Source organism: Manacus candei, unplaced genomic scaffold, assembly GCF_025592945.1.
Source record: "Manacus candei isolate 608988 ecotype Guabito, Panama unplaced genomic scaffold, ASM2559294v1 h1tg000061l, whole genome shotgun sequence".
Taxonomy (NCBI): domain Eukaryota; kingdom Metazoa; phylum Chordata; class Aves; order Passeriformes; family Pipridae; genus Manacus; species Manacus candei.
The window spans coordinates 8,019,030-8,034,972 of NW_026138109.1; the positions used below are offsets into that span (position 1 = coordinate 8,019,030).

Here is a 15,943-nt window from a genome sequence, read left to right on the forward strand (position 1 = left end):
AGACATCTTTTGGATATACAAGAGAAAGTACAACTCTGAAGTGAAAGCTACAATTGGTATTCTGACCTATGTTCCAACTTGTTCCCACGTCAATTACTAACATGACATCCAGATAAAGCCAGAGTCCTCAATTTGCTGAAAATTCTTCTGAAAGAGCCAGCAAAAGGGTATGAAGCAGTCTGAGTCATCTGCAGTGCAGCATAATTTAGGTATCCTTTATATACTTCTGATAAAAGCAGGACCAGTGCAGTCAAGCGAAGCTTGGTACGTGAACGCACATCCTTGAAATTCAAGCTTGAATCTAATTAATTGAAACCATTAAGCTTGAAGGCATGCAGGGTAAGAGTAGGAGTCAGGAAGAACCACTTCAGCCTACCACAGGTCAAGAGTATTAAAGTCAATACAGAAATTTAATGAGACAGATGTAAGATGAGAATACAGGCAAGGGATCTTATAATTTGGACAGAGAAAGATGGATCTTGTAGGAAAGTCAAAGTTGTAGAATTCTGTGACTAAAAGCAACTCTTAAAACAGCTTCGACATGATGCAGTATTTCCTGCCAGTACTAAGAAAGGATCTGAGGTGAAATGATGAAGAAAAGCCCCCAAACACAACAATGGGGAGAAGAAGCAGAACAGCCTAGGCTGAGCAACAGGATAAACTGCCATGTCTGACTGACAGCAAGAGCTCTTGCAGAAGTTTTGCGTTTATGGCGATAGAGATTTGTAGGAACAGGTGATATCTCAAGGGAAAAAAAGAAAAAGTAGAGAACTTCTAGACAGAACAAATTTTCTACTGCAAGGCATCATCTTCTACTTAGACCCTTCTGTTAGCTACCTTCTGGTCATTTTTGGATTACTTATTTTTCAGCTCTGCTTTTTAAAGTCTTGAAGTTTAAAAACAGTAGCTGGGTGCTAGAGTAACAGATAATAAAAAATTACCTACTAAAGAGTTCTCATGGGTACACCAGTAACACACAGCACCTTCTTATCTTGAACCCTCCACAAAAGTAAGGCATTTAAGTTCCTCCACTTTCTACATAACAGGATCATCATATATAATTATCTGTGACTACAGAGACCACTGGTGCTTACTCTACAAAACTGCACAACGTGTGTCCAATAGCTCAGGTACAATGCTCCAGCACACTTCCACACTAAAAAATTGTAGCATCCATACAGTCAGTTTGGATTATCTGGGAAAAATGATACCCACGCATCTGCAAAAATGTAAAACCCGAGCACAGGACCTGACTGTAAATGGAACAAGGCAAGGCTACCAAAACCCGAGAATGGCAGAGAACAGACAATTCATCCATATTTCTATGGTAGACACAATCCCATGTTGATAGTCTTTCCTGTTTTATCAGATTAACTCTTGAAAACTTAGTCTTCATGTTGTTAGGGCGTTAGATCAGACACACTGCACCTGACACAAGATGCTTGCACTTTATCAAATTACAGTGCAGTAATAAGCAGTTTGCAGCAAAAGTTAGTGTTTTGAGAACACAAGTGTGAGTAGAGCCCTGTCATGGGAAACCTACCCCAGACACACAAGGAAGCCTGTGAACCATAAAATAATCTGTGTTGATAATTATAGCCTTATCTATACTGGGATAAAATATGTTGATGTTAAAAGAAAATTATTTACCCACACTCACCATTAAATATTTTCATGCTTGTTTTTTCCACCTACTAGCAAGCAACACAAGAAGCTTCTAGTCAACACTGCTTTAAGGTTCATCAGTAGTTAATGACCAGTAACTATTTCAAATGGATGATTTGGATCCAGCCATGGTATCAAGAGAATGGCTTTATTTTAATTAAAGAAATATAAAATCACTGCTTGTAAAGAGGTGCCACACTGACAGATTCAGACATCTGCATGCTACTTAGAGCTTAAACTGCTTCCTGACACAGAAATGAATCCAAAACATGACTTGGAGGAGCCTCTAGTGGTGATAAAGTAGATGTGATTATGAATTAGCAGATGCTCAAGGATAAGCCAACAGCCTTGCTGGCATTCACACAGCCTACAGACACATGACCCCCAGTCAGGTCACCAGCGATGTGACCTGAAAGCCACACACACAAACTTGGGACCAAGTAGGATGATTCAAATAGCACTCTACCTACAAGTTTCACCTTGTCTTGATGCAATAAGGGAAGAAACCAGCTTGATTCTTGTCCTCTCAACATTAGATAGATAACATTTAGTGTACAAACTGAATAAAGAATTCTGAAGGTTTCTGAGGATGGGGAGCAGTGTCTGTACCCGACTTTTGCACTAGGTAGACCACTGTTTTTAAATAAACTGTGTCTATGCACACAGAAGGTAAGGATGTTTAAGACTTGCACTGCAGAAACGCATCCTTTGAGCAACTTTATACTGACATTAGAACAGTATCTTCCATAGGTAACAAGACTGGAGAATGTTTTGCTGCTGGAAGAGGACTTTTCCAGAGTGTGAACTCTGTTTGGCAGTATCAATTGGAAGCAGTTCTGTTTGCACTCTATTTGGCAAGATCAGCAGGTATCATCATTAACTGGGTAGTTTCTCCAATCCTTTGACCTGTTGCAGCCGCACTGATGTGGCACATAACTGGAAAGATAGTTTCACTCTTTCAGGAGGCCCTGCAACATTACACTTTTTGGTAAGCACTAACACAGATGTGACACTGCCTTTAGCCCGGCACAAAAGGAAAGCAAAAAAAACCACATTTGGTGATTTGGCTGCATGAACTCAACATACCATTTAGGTTCCAGTAGGAGCCCTTAAAAGAACTGGAGCATCTGGCATCAGGTACTGAGCAAAACTGACAGTTTTTGTTTGTAGTTACAAGGTTCAGACACTGAAAAAGTTAATGCTGTTTCAGCACTTTGCAACAATTGCAGGCTAGACACTGTCAAAGTACTTCAGAGGTTTGTTTTTTAGCAGATGAAAGATTTGGCTGACAACTATAGGTCTCTATCTTCCTTACACTCCATCTGATATGCAAAGTACAATTTCCCCAAAACCAATTAATAGAACAGATGTTACTTTTTTCCCCCCACATACTACCAAAAGTTATACAGTTGTTTGCAAAGTAACTGAAAAGCCATCTACACATTATCAGGATATTTACAGTAATTGCCAATTGCCAAGGTTTCTTTTAGAAGATCTGGATATAATTCAATAAAAAGTATACCCCTCAAGGTATCTTCTGCCTAGTAAATAATATATAAATAGGTAAGCATCAGCATATATTATTTAAATTATAAATATAAGAAACCATGCTGCTGTGTTAGACCTCTGGATTAAAATTATACTGTAAACTGACTGCAAGTCAAAAATAATTTCTTCCCCCCTATGTAGCCTACAGAGCTATACTTTTACATTGTTACAGTCTTATTCCTGCATGGAACTAATTTCCTGGAAAAAACCCACTGAGTTCAGCAGATGCTACTGTGGAACAAGTATGGAATGATGTGCATTTAAAAGCTCTGTATGTCTTGGCAGATTCTGGTGGGGGGGGGGGAGGGAAATCACAGTATTGGCTGGGACGGGAGAGGGCTGCAAGGTGACCAACAGGAGTCAACTGTTGTCCTGCAGCTGCTTTACTCCCTACTGCTCTCAGCTGCCTTCCTGTACGGGAGCAGCCACAGGATGGAAATTTTAGTCTAAGAAAAGCTTTATGCTACACATATGTTTCCAGTTTTACAAGTATCTAGCCACACAAGGGGCAATGCTGGAACACAACAGCTCACAAAAAACATCCCAGGCTATGCACCCTGTCATATTACAAAGAGTTTAAACTAACATATGGAGGAAGCACCTCCCCTATAAGGGTGGTGGCACGGGGGACAACTGCAGAAGCTCATTCCAAGCACCTTCCCAGATAAATCACCCACTAAATTGTTCCCATTCTTGGACATTTCAGTATTACTTATTAGAGCCACTGCTCAGTCCTTCCCACCCCACCTTGTCCTAGTTTTCACTGCCTCTAAGGAAAAGCATTTTCAGATGATCAAAATTGTTTCCATCAGCCACTGCAACAGCAGTGACCTTCAGTGGCATGGAAGACAGTCTAGGAAGTTAAGTGTCAGTTCCAAGAGTCTCCTCTGCTGTACCAAAAGTGTTATACATGTCCAGATCAGGACGACTTGCCTCCAGTCCTGAACTGGCTCTGTGAAACAAAGATTATGCACCTCTTAGGAACAGCACCACGAACTACACCAAAGTAGGATTTTGGGTGACCTGTGTAACATGCATGCACAAAACCACTGTCAAGACAGATCAACAGCCAGTGACCTCGGCCATGACATCACACATTTCATGTGTCAGGCACATGAACAGCTCGACCAAGCAGCACAACAAAAGACCTCTGCACACCTGACCCTCAATATTGCTCCTGCCTGCTCAGCATTATACTGTTCTGTATCCAGTATTGATGGTTCTGGTGCAACACAGAATATCCTGAAGATGTCCAAAACTACTCTGCCTTTAACTGGAAGCAGAGGTTTATACCATGCTACTCAAAACTTAAGGCGAACAAGCTTGCTTTTATAATGCCAAACACCTCAAACTCAGCAACTCTGTCAGACTTCAAAGGACAAGGCCAGCCCATGAAACAGTAGCATTTTTTCCTATGCACCAAACCTATGGACAAGGAACATCACTAGTGTTCATTTCAATGTCCACACAAGCACTACCATCTTGAACTTGCTAATTTTAAGCAAAACCCTCTCACTGCTCTTATAAATGGACATATTTCTTGGGAGTACGATAACAAAACTGCAGTCTCCTGCCTTTTTTAACAGAACATGTCGGTGCTCCTGAACACATCCAGATGCAATGGATATCAATACGAACATCTCCTTACTACAAAGAGGCTTTGCAGTAGCAGCAGAGCTCTCCTCCCCTGCACAGCAATACTAAGCAATCCTAGGAAGATAAGAGAATCCCTTTAACTCCCACTTTGCACCCACTTGTTAGTACAGTCATGAATACCTACCCTAATAGGACTCCCTTCACAGCTTTTTAGAGACGTAATTATCACCTTTGGCACCAACTAGGTCAGCAGAAGCTGGTGCTTTCTGAAACTTACTGGAGCGGCAGACAGCACACTTACCACTGTCATGCCAATTTAGGAGGGGAAATCAAAGCCATTACTATACCAAGAAGCAGCAGAATTCACATATAGTATATACATCAATCATTTGTGTTTTCCTTTCAAGTCAATTTTAGAAACAGAGGAAGTGAAAAAACATTTCTCAACAAGGATTTCTCTCTTCAACCGGGTACCCTTCAGCTACAGACTGCTTGATGCTCAGCCTCCTCATTTCTCAGCCACTCTGCTGCTGAAGGCCTTTAAACTGTATTAACTTTAGTCCATTATCAATATCACCAACCAAACCAGGCTTTAGCAGTGGACTAAGGATGTGTCTCTCAAACAGCTTGCAATTCAAGACACTCAATACGGTTTCAAATCACCACACTATGTTTTGAAGTTCAGAAAAGTTATCCTTTCCAACCCAACAAATTACCAGCACAAATGGCAAGAGATTTCCTACAAATTCCTGCTACAGAAAGTATGCAAGTCTTGTTCTGAAGGTTACTGTTCAGTATTAACTACGTGAAAAGAGAAGCTTTAAAAAAGATCACTTTTAAAGGACTTTTTGATATTCCCAACATTTGAAGTGTTCAGGTCAGAGCTTGCTAACTTTGAGCATCAGAATAAAAAGTAGAAATCATACAAGTCATCTGGGTATGGAAAAATAAATATCAGAAGACTTGACAAGTTATCCCTTGTGTCTCATTTTAAGACAGACATTTACACTAATATGCAGCATTGTTAAGAACCCATAACCTTCCTAACAGGATACCTGAGAGCTACACAAGTAGATGACCTGCATCTACCACAGAAAGTAGAGGTGTCAGGGGTGACAGCGGGTCTGTCAGCACCTTGGCACATACTGACGAAGCAATAGATGTTGACCAGATCAAAGTATACCCCTGAGATGGACTGAAAGAGAGGACTGAAAATGGAGGCCCTGATCCTGACAACATACTGATGCATCCTGAAGAAGCTGTCCTGTGGGAACAGAGAACACTGTCTCATGAGAACAAGGACCTGTTTTGAACGAGAGTGGTTGGGAAGAACATCAACATGAGAGAAAAATAAGAGCAGGTGCTCGGGACTGTTGTGGGAAAGAACTGGGTTGTTTTGAGAAAGAGTAAACTTGTTGTGAGAAAGTAGAGTTTAGAAAATACACCTATTAGCTGTAAGAATTCTGGTGTGAAAGTTTGAACTGTCCTATCCGTGTGCATTACGTGTGTTCAAAAACTGTACTTAAGGGGCTGCGCAGCAGCCCTGGGTGGCTGTCCCTGCTTTTTCCTTGGAATAAACTTTGCTGGAACCTTTTTCGTGTCGCTTTGGCCGTTCCGACATTATCAGCGACATCTGGCGACGCCGACGTGATCGCAACGTTGAAGACGGATTTATCTCCAATTGCGGAGCTGCCGTGGCTTCCCTCCTAGAGGGGGAAAGAGCAGAGGATTTTCTCTCCTAGAGGGAGATTGGACCTGTGGGGCGAGGCACAGGGGGAATGGAGCCCGGTGAAGCTTGAGAGCGGGGATGGTTCCCACGAAACGGTCCGGACCTGAACTTTTTGACCCTCATTAGGTAAGCTAACGGGGGTGCCACCGGGGACTATATTTTAACAATGGGACAGCACATAACGAAGGAGGAAAGTGTAGTTCTATCTACGTGGAAATCCCTCCTTAACCGAAAGAATGTCAAGGTTGCTGAATTTTATTTATGACGTGCTGTTATAGTACTGAAAATAAGGCTTTGAAGTTACTACATTAAGTTGCATTTCGTGTGTTTGCCTAACACTTGCTCCGTGAGACTTTGAAAGATTTAGAAGCGTACGGGAGGCAACAATCTATGCAGTAATTCATATAAGAACTAAAACTCTGAAACGCAGTTGCCCAGAAAGATAAGCAGGTTGCCGATGTAACAAATTGTCCTTGAACTACACCTCCAAGCAAAAAATGCAGAAAAATTTAATAATTCACTCCCGGAGACAGAAAATAAATCAGGACCTCCCCCTCTCCATTGCCACTGCTGCAGAAAAAGCAGTTTTTCCACCAGATAACTCCACCGAGAAAACAACTAAGAAAAGAAATCCAAGTCAAGATTTATAAGTGAATGGAGAGGGACAGAGATAAATTAGAACAACGGGGGCTGGGCAGAAAACAAGATAGCAAAGCCCATCCCTGTATAAGCCTTTGAACTCAAAAGTCAGCATCTACCTCCTTTTCTTGCTTCTTCGCAGCCTGAGTTACCTATTTTTTGTTCATGTACTAATTGACTGTTTCAGTCTCACAATGTGTGTAAGATAAAACACAGAAAAATATGCAACAAATCAAGTTTGGTGTCATGGAAGCCTGAAGACGACGATCCCTACCGGGGGGTGGAAAGAAAAGGGGGGGCAAAAGACTGCCTTCTGATATTTCTGTTAATTCTTGTTAACTGTAGTGTCTGTGGAATGTGGTTTTGTGAGCTCACAATATTATTCTTACTGTGTGTGTGTATGTGAAGAAACAAAGTTCTTTGCCAGGAGAAAAAGGAAAAAGAAAAGTAAAAAGCCTTCCCTTGAAAAGATTCAGCCTTGCCAGGGAAAGAAACAGAGTGTATTTCACATGATAGAGATGGTCTGTTGCTTGGTAACTAAGCAGAAACTTTATTCACTCCCTCAGAGTTGGGAGGAGAATCAAAATATCCTGCTTTGTAGAAATTGCAACTTTGTAACCTTCTGATTGGAGAAAGAAGTTGTCTTACAATTTCATAACATAGTCTCACTAACTGTTTTCTGAAGTTGTTCATTAAAATAACCAAAATTGTTTTAAAATGCATACATAAATGTAATGGAGAAATAGAGTTTTTAAAGTAACTGCTGATAGACAACTGCCTGTGATAAGAAAATTCCAGTGTGTGTGGGGGGAGTGATTCTCCGGCAGAGCTCTAAGCACAGCTGCTCTACCTTCCCTCTTCCCCCCCTGCTCAAACAGCTCTGTAAACATTCTTTTGTTGCTTCTGTATTTTACAGATAGCTTTAAGGTAGATTTTTTTGGTGGGATACCTAGCTCAAAAATATCTTATTTGACAGGGGCAGTTTTTGCCAGAGCAAAAAGGGAAAAATAAATAAACTGTTTCTAGCTGGAAGTTTCCACCTTTGTGGAAAGAGAGATAAAATCTAAAGATATAGTACAGGAAACTGCCTAACAACAGGCAGTGTTTCAAGTTTAAACTACATCTGTCCTGGTCTCTTGTGCTAAGCAGCAGAGGTGTGTCCCTGTTATCAGGTGACAAGCTTAAACCAGAACTGTTGCTGCTTTGCAAGGTGTGCATTCTGGATCCCCTGGTATACTCTTATGAGCAAAACCCTAGTTTAAAGCAGCCTGAGTGAGTTTGACTGTGGCTTCATGTAAATTGCTAAAGTTGAGAGCTACTTTACGAGTGTTAACTTCTTAAATACATCGATGTAAGTTAAACTGTTACACCTATTTTGTTTAAATAAGATGCTTAAAGTTTTCAAGCATATCCCAGAAAAATATATAAATATCAGCAAAAATTCAGAATTAGCTGCTTATAAATCCTAGCTGATCATATCATTTCAGAGGCTGGATGAGACTGCTTAAGTTTTAAAAGGACATGACTGTTCTCCAGTTTCATTTTTTATATTCAGAGAGGCAGGAATCTGCCCTATGAATTTGTGAATCCTGTTCAAATCACAAGCCATGTGTGGCTTGATAATAGAAAAGTAAAAGATACAAAACTATATTTAATCCAATTATGCAACTAAGACCTTATAAAAATCAGTAATCCCATCCTCTGAAAGATTTCCGTATGCTGAGATTTTGAACAGCCAATTGTTTCTTCATAATGAAAGCTGCTATTTGCTTTTATTGAAGTTACAGTGACCTTCCTGAAGTTCAGTGTTTTCCTTTACAATAGGAGAGAATTTTTCTGCAGTACAACATGATAAAATGCTGCTCAAAATGATAAAAGCAAAGTAAAAGGAAATACAGAAGTTAGAGACCTAAAAAGATGAGTAAAAACTAAATGTGATTGTTCTAACCAATGTTCTTTGAGAAGCAGGATTGAAGAATGCTCCAGGAAAAAATTCATAAAACCAAGCCATAGAACCTATCTCCTACAGAGAGAATTATACTGCAAAGAGTCATCACTAGGCCTTCAGCTTCAAAGAAAAACTGCAAAATTACCCATGATACCCACTTAAAACTGACTGAACTATTAATAACAAATTTGTGAGTTTTTTATTAAAGGTGAAGAACAACTAAAAGAAGCAGATGAACAAGAGCTGAGAGTTAATTACATCCCAGACATCGGAGACAACTTGGACTGACTTCTCACAGAAGACACTGATTTTCAAGCTGTATTAGCAGACTGTAATAGTGATTTATCTATTCATTTTTCTAGGTACCGACTATAGACAGAAATCATGTGTTGCTGCCAATCACTCATTACTCATGTAACTCAGACATTGGTTTAATTCTCCACAATTTAGGAAGTTTTGAAAAACTGTAAGGACAAATAATGTTGTAATTTGCTGGTTTTCGAGAGCTAAAACAATTATGCAGAGATTCCTAACTCACTTATAGGACAAATTGTTGTCAAGAAAACATTTTACACATCAAATGAACATTTTAAAATATAAAAAGGGGGGGAAGAGACCATGCAGGTGCATAAACAGATGCTAAATCGGAGCAGATCTCATTTAAATTTGTTAGGCCTTATATTCCTTGTATGTATTCCTTTTCAGGCCAGGTACAGTTGTTGGACGTGACTGCCAAAGATGACAAACTGAGAAGTACACAGCCAATAACTACTTAAAATGTAAAGTGTGTAATTAAAATGTAAAAGTATAATTGAAATTCCAGCTATGTGTGAGTGAAGTGTGACTGAGGTGGCCACCAATGAATGACTGGAAAAAGATTGTATGAGAGAGAGAAACTGTGTAGATATATGTGTGTAGACTTAAAAATACTTTACATGAGTGTCAAGATTTTAAAGGAATGTGTTACATGAATGTCAGACCATAGTGAGTCCTTATTCTAGATGGTAGATGAACTCTCTTTTTTCTTGGTGAAGTGTTGTTATCCATCCTCATTGGGAAATGCTGCATTTCTTCTTAGCTTTGAATCAGGGGTTGTTGACACTGATGCCTTGCTTGGTCAGCCTGTTGCAAAGGGCCCTGCAGCAGACTAAGGCCATCTTTGTCGCAGAAATACAAAAAAGGGGGAATTGTCAGGGGTGACAGCGGGTCTGTCAGCACCTTGGCACATACTGACGAAGCAATAGATGTTGACCAGATCAAAGTATACCCCTGAGATGGACTGAAAGAGAGGACTGAAAATGGAGGCCCTGATCCTGACAACATACTGATGCATCCTGAAGAAGCTGTCCTGTGGGAACAGAGAACACTGTCTCATGAGAACAGGAGCACTGTCTCATGAGAACAAGGACCTGTTTTGAAGGAGAGTGGTTGGGAAGAACATCAACATGAGAGAAAAATAAGAGCAGGTGCTCGGGACTGTTGTGGGAAAGAACTGGGCTGTTTTGAGAAAGAGCAAAGTTGTGGTGAGAAAGTAGAGTTTAGAAAATGCACCTATTAGCTGTAAGAATTCTGGTGTGAAAGTTTGAACTGTCCTATCCGTGTGCATTACGTGTGTTCAAAAACTGTACTTAAGGGGCTGCGCAGCAGCCCTGGGTGGCTGTCCCTGCTTTTTCCTTGGAATAAACTTTGCTGGAACCTTTTTCGTGTCGCTTTGGCCGTTCCGACATTATCAGCGACATAGAGGGAATGATAAAGACCCCTGCCTTTGACTTCAGTCTTCAGCTTCATGTGCTACAAAACAAATTACATCATATTGATTTTGCTAATCCATTCCAAATATGGTACACTTCGAACAAACCTGCAATGTAAGTTGATTAGACAACACTGACAAGCCAGTCAATGAGTCCAAGAGCAAAAGGGGAACAACATCTAATCTGTTCACGGCTTCTGCTCTGGTATCCCAGGAAACCAGATGCAGCTGCTTGGTTCAAGTCGTGTACTATGGCAAAAATGTCTGCAATCCCACTCTAATAACCAGCATTTCCACAACTGCTAAGCAGTGTCTGTATGGCAGAGCAGCAGCTCCTCTATAGAATCTGGAGCATGAGCTGCACATGTGGTATGTCTGGAGAGCCAGGGCACTCCCACCTCAGAAATGTTTTGGTTAGGTCCAGCACTTACTGCTCGAGGTTTGCAGAGACATCAGTACAAAACCCAGCTCACCTGCACCATAAAGGAAGCACAGGAGCACATGATGCCAGGCTATCACGAGCTAAATGGTCAGTTCGTTCCCTTCCATGGAACCACCCCGACAACCCTTGCTCAAGTAACTCAGGAAAACTTCTTTAACGTCATTAACACATTTAGCCCGTCCCCAAAAGGTAAGCAAAACGTATCAGATTTTCTATCTGGTAATTTCATTGTTTTCAATCTGGCAGTATTTTGTTAATTTCAGTGTCTTAACAGCCTTGGTCTTCAGCAACTTACCTATTAGGTCATTTACTTCTAGAATAGTCTGAATCACCTAGAATAGTCTAAAATCTTAATTTATTTTAGGTACTATGTGTGCCATTTCAGTCTGACACTTCCCAGCCTTGAAGCACTTAGCTGTCTGTACAGCAAAGATGCAGAGAACACACCAAACTGACTACCCACACTCCAGAAGTCAGCATTTAGACTCCTGGATTCTTCATAGAGGATGCTTTCAGAGAGACATATTTAGCCAAATATTATTTTTCTATGTGCTAGGCATTTCAAGTAGTACTTACCAAACTGTTATAATGCAAAATAAAAACAGCTGTAAGAAAATTTAGATTTATAAGGTCAACTGAGAACTCTCTTCCTGCTAACATGAAAGATCAGGAGCATTTACAATAGATAACCAAACCATACTTAAAGCCTTCTTTTTTGCTGTTCCTTTTCTCCCCATCAAAACACACACTGCCAGTTCAGCTGCCTTAAGTATTTTACTAAAACCCATCAGGCAGTATCAGGGACAAAACAGTGGACTGAGCAGACAGAAGCAATTGCCATCTAGTGCATAAACCAGTATTGGGAAGGATAACAAATTAAAATATGACAGTTTGATTCAAATATCAACTGTTCGAAAGCAGCCTCGTATTGATGCCAAAACCAGATCTGGAGATTCCTTCAAGCTGATTTTCCATGCAGTCAGCTTCACTGTGCTTGAGTGCTGTTGTCCCAAAACAGGCTTTCTCACCCAGAGTGCAAGAGGCAGATCCCCACACCAAGGTGAGGTATTTGATTCATTTACAGCTCTGCACAGAAGCGGGGGCTGGGTGGCAAATCCACAAAGCCAGCACAAGGATTAGCAGAACCTTTCACTATTTATACATTTTAGCAAACAAATACATTCATTGGCTACAAGTTACATAGTTGCCTCATTAGTTAATATTCTCTTTTCTATTGGTTAAATGATTCCCTCACCCATGCTAATTATTCTGCATGCTCAGTCTCTCTCTTCTTTTGAGCCAGTGGGTTTCTTGAGTCGGTGGGCCATGGTCCTAATCTCCCCCCTGACGGAATTACTTTTTATCCAGTCCAAGCTGATTTCAGCTCAGCTTACTTTGTAAGTTTCTTCCTTATCTTCTGAGCTCTGCCAAATGTCCTTGAGGCTGGTAAATTCTGTATTCTTTGTGCCTACTATCAGTGGTACACCCTGCTTCCCAAGCTTTGTTAACCCTCCCCTAGGTCTGAGATCATGGAAGCATGTCAAGCCTTAAACCTTAACAAGGCCATTCTATTAACAAATAATTCATCTTTCTATCACCTGGACACCAGCATGAAGAGCCTGTCAACGGCAAGGAGGCACTCTGGAATAGCAGAAGATGTTATAGTGAACTCATTAAAGCACTGAGGAAGCTCAAGGGGTACTAGATGGTGAATACAGGTGAGAGCTAGTTGTAAAAGGAGATTAAAGATGCAGTTCGGACTTCTCAGTTGAGGAGAGAGATGTCAATTCCAAGAAAGTACCGTAAAGAGGAAGCAGAACTCTTGTAAACTTTATTGTTACAGTTGTCCAGGATGGTAGAAAGTATCCACACCACTATCCCACAAACTTCTATGGAACTAACTTCAAAGTATCTCTAAAAATCTGAATTTGTGTCTGTTTTTTCTCACTAGTGAGGATGCTAGCTATCTTTGAACAACAATCGGTATCTTCTCAGTATCCAGCTTTCTCACTACTTCCAGGCTTTCTCTCCACCACTACAGACATTTGGAGTAGCAGCTCTGATGATGCTCATGAGCACAGTTGTGCTTGTGCAGAAGCAGCTGCACCACAGCAGCTGCTCAGGGAAATAGAGATGCAATGCCAAAACGCCCCCAGAGCCCCTTTAGATTTATAGCATTTTAAAAAAGTGAGGTCTAACAGGTACTGTAAGAGCAGCTTTCCAGTTACACATTGAGCAGGACAGCTCAGGGTCCCAAACAAGCACCACAGGGAATGTCTTGTCAAACTGGGACACAAGTAGAAATTAGAATTACTATGTCAAACAGACTATTAAGAACCAAATGAATGATGACAGTGTGGGCAGCACTGTCACTGGCACTTGAACCCCACAAAATCTGAAGTGCATAAACTGTTGTTTCTTACTTCTCACGCTCAACTATGGGTCTGATAAATCAGGATTACTGCTCAAAAAAAAACCCAAACAAAAAACCAAAACAAAACAACCAATAACTTAGCATCCGAATTAGCCCTAAGCAAAAGAGAGGAACAAACCAGTGCAAGTCACAACAGAGGTTCCTTCTCCTCTTCATGGCACCACTGTTTGTGTAGCCAAGTTACAAACTAGCCAGAAAGTGCCTCATTTTTAATTTACATGGATTATTTTAGAAGTCACCGCTTAGACCTTTCTTTATGGAGTTAAGTGTCAACAGTTCAGTCAGGATACCCTTAGACCCAGCAGCCACTTGAATCTTTCAGTAAGTGTGGCATTGCATGGACAGAAAAAATCCCAAGTAGTAGGCTTTGGCTATTACTGAAATCCTCCACAACTGCCTAGTAGAAAACTCGTGGCAGGACAACTCTGTATACTGTCACTTGTGGCTGTAGGTGTCAATAATCTGTTGATAATCTGAATACTGCATACATGACTGCATACATATACTCTATCATACTTTTCTACTCTGGGAAGAAAAAACACAGCCAGGGTTTTCCTTCCTTTTCCATCTAAATACCCAAGCATATCCAAACATAATATATTGGCAGCTGTAGTAAAGGGGAATGGCAACAGGGAAAAATAATCTAGGCAAGTTAAATTAGTGACCTGCTTGCTTGTTTAGTGATAAAGACAGCCAAGCCAACAATTTTTGGCCAGACTTCGTGATTGCCTGATTTATAATGTAGATTTTAGAATTACAGCTTTAGCAGCACATGTACCTCTATGGAGCATGTCATTAACATACCATGTTTAACTTTATGGAAGAATGGAAAAAGAAAGCACTCACCAGAAGCCAGCTCTTACACAGCCTAATTACAGCAGAAAACTCACCTGTCACCACCCTTCAGGGTACGCTGGGCTTTCAAGAAAGCTCTAATTTACTTATATTTGCATACCACAAGCTGTACAGTAACCATCATTTTTGCAGCTCATCAGCAGCCACAAACCCTTATTGCAGTTGTGGGCTGGGTTAACAGGTTCAAGAGCACCCAGCAAGTCACAGCCTCATCATACTGGACATTAGACAAGCAGTAACACATCTCACGCTCAAAATACACCAACAGCACTGACTGCTTCCTGCGAAAAGGGACAAATTTCCAGACATCCTCCTTCACTCTCATTATACAGAAGTTAGCCTCAGTTGAGTACCACATTGTTTGCTGCTCAAGTTACCCTGCAATATTTTCAGTGAGACTCTTCCCACCCAGGCATCATTCACAGCAGGTATCAATGTATGAAAGCAGAAAAAGAAGATTCAGATGCTGAAACCACCACTAGACCAAAGTAACTTGCAGGTGTTTAAAAAAAACCCTCAAAACAAAAAACAAAACCACACCAAAAATAACCAACCAAAAACCTTTGGTTCAATTTAGACTTTGTAGGAAGAAGGACTTTCTCCTGCTGGCAAGACTGTCCTTGTGCTAGAAGCAGATATACTGGCAACTTTGCAGTAGATCCAGTATATTTTATGGCCGGCTTCAAAGTGTTTCAAAACAAGTATCTGGAAGACATCTACATAATTAACTATTGTTCACTGTTGCTCAGTGAGGTCATGTCATCTTTTCAAGACAGAGAGCCTGCAGAGACACAAAGGTTGAATGCTGTGGCTGTCTATAGCCTGTACTAACAGCAAGGGCGACAACATTTCAGGCTCAAGAGCCCTGATCTTCCTCAGAGGGAAAGCTGAGGAGTTGGATGCCAGGGAAGTGACCTCAGGAGTATCCAAGCAATGACCTGTCCAGCACAAGCTCCTTCATATTTGCTGCAATACTGCCCAGCCTTTCAGAACACTCTGTGGACACCAGATCTCACATTTCACACAGGGCCGTAACTACTGCAGCCACCAGGATTAAAATGCTGTGATTCTCCCATCAGCATGGAAAAAAAAAAATTCTCAGCAAATCCAGTGCAGGGTAATCCACACTGTGCACTAAGCTGTATGTGCTGCAGAGCTCTCATTCCCTGTACAATCACTTCTGCACTGGGCATTGCAGCCTGTATTGTAGGGGGGTTTGTGCTTCTGCTCTAATCTCCAAAATAAACATACAAGGCAGTGTATCTAATTATATCTAAGGTAACACATAGCTCATTTGCTTTCTTACTGTGAGCAGTTAGTTTTAAACACAGCTATTG

At 40.9% G+C, this 15,943-nt stretch overlaps 1 protein-coding gene across 1 annotated transcript in view; it reads right to left on the reverse strand.

The window, feature by feature from the left end:
- The window catches only part of UBE2R2 (ubiquitin conjugating enzyme E2 R2), a 58,763-nt gene that overhangs the window by 23,363 nt on the left and 19,457 nt on the right, over nt 1-15,943 (reverse strand). The gene's annotated exons all lie outside the window — the stretch shown is intronic.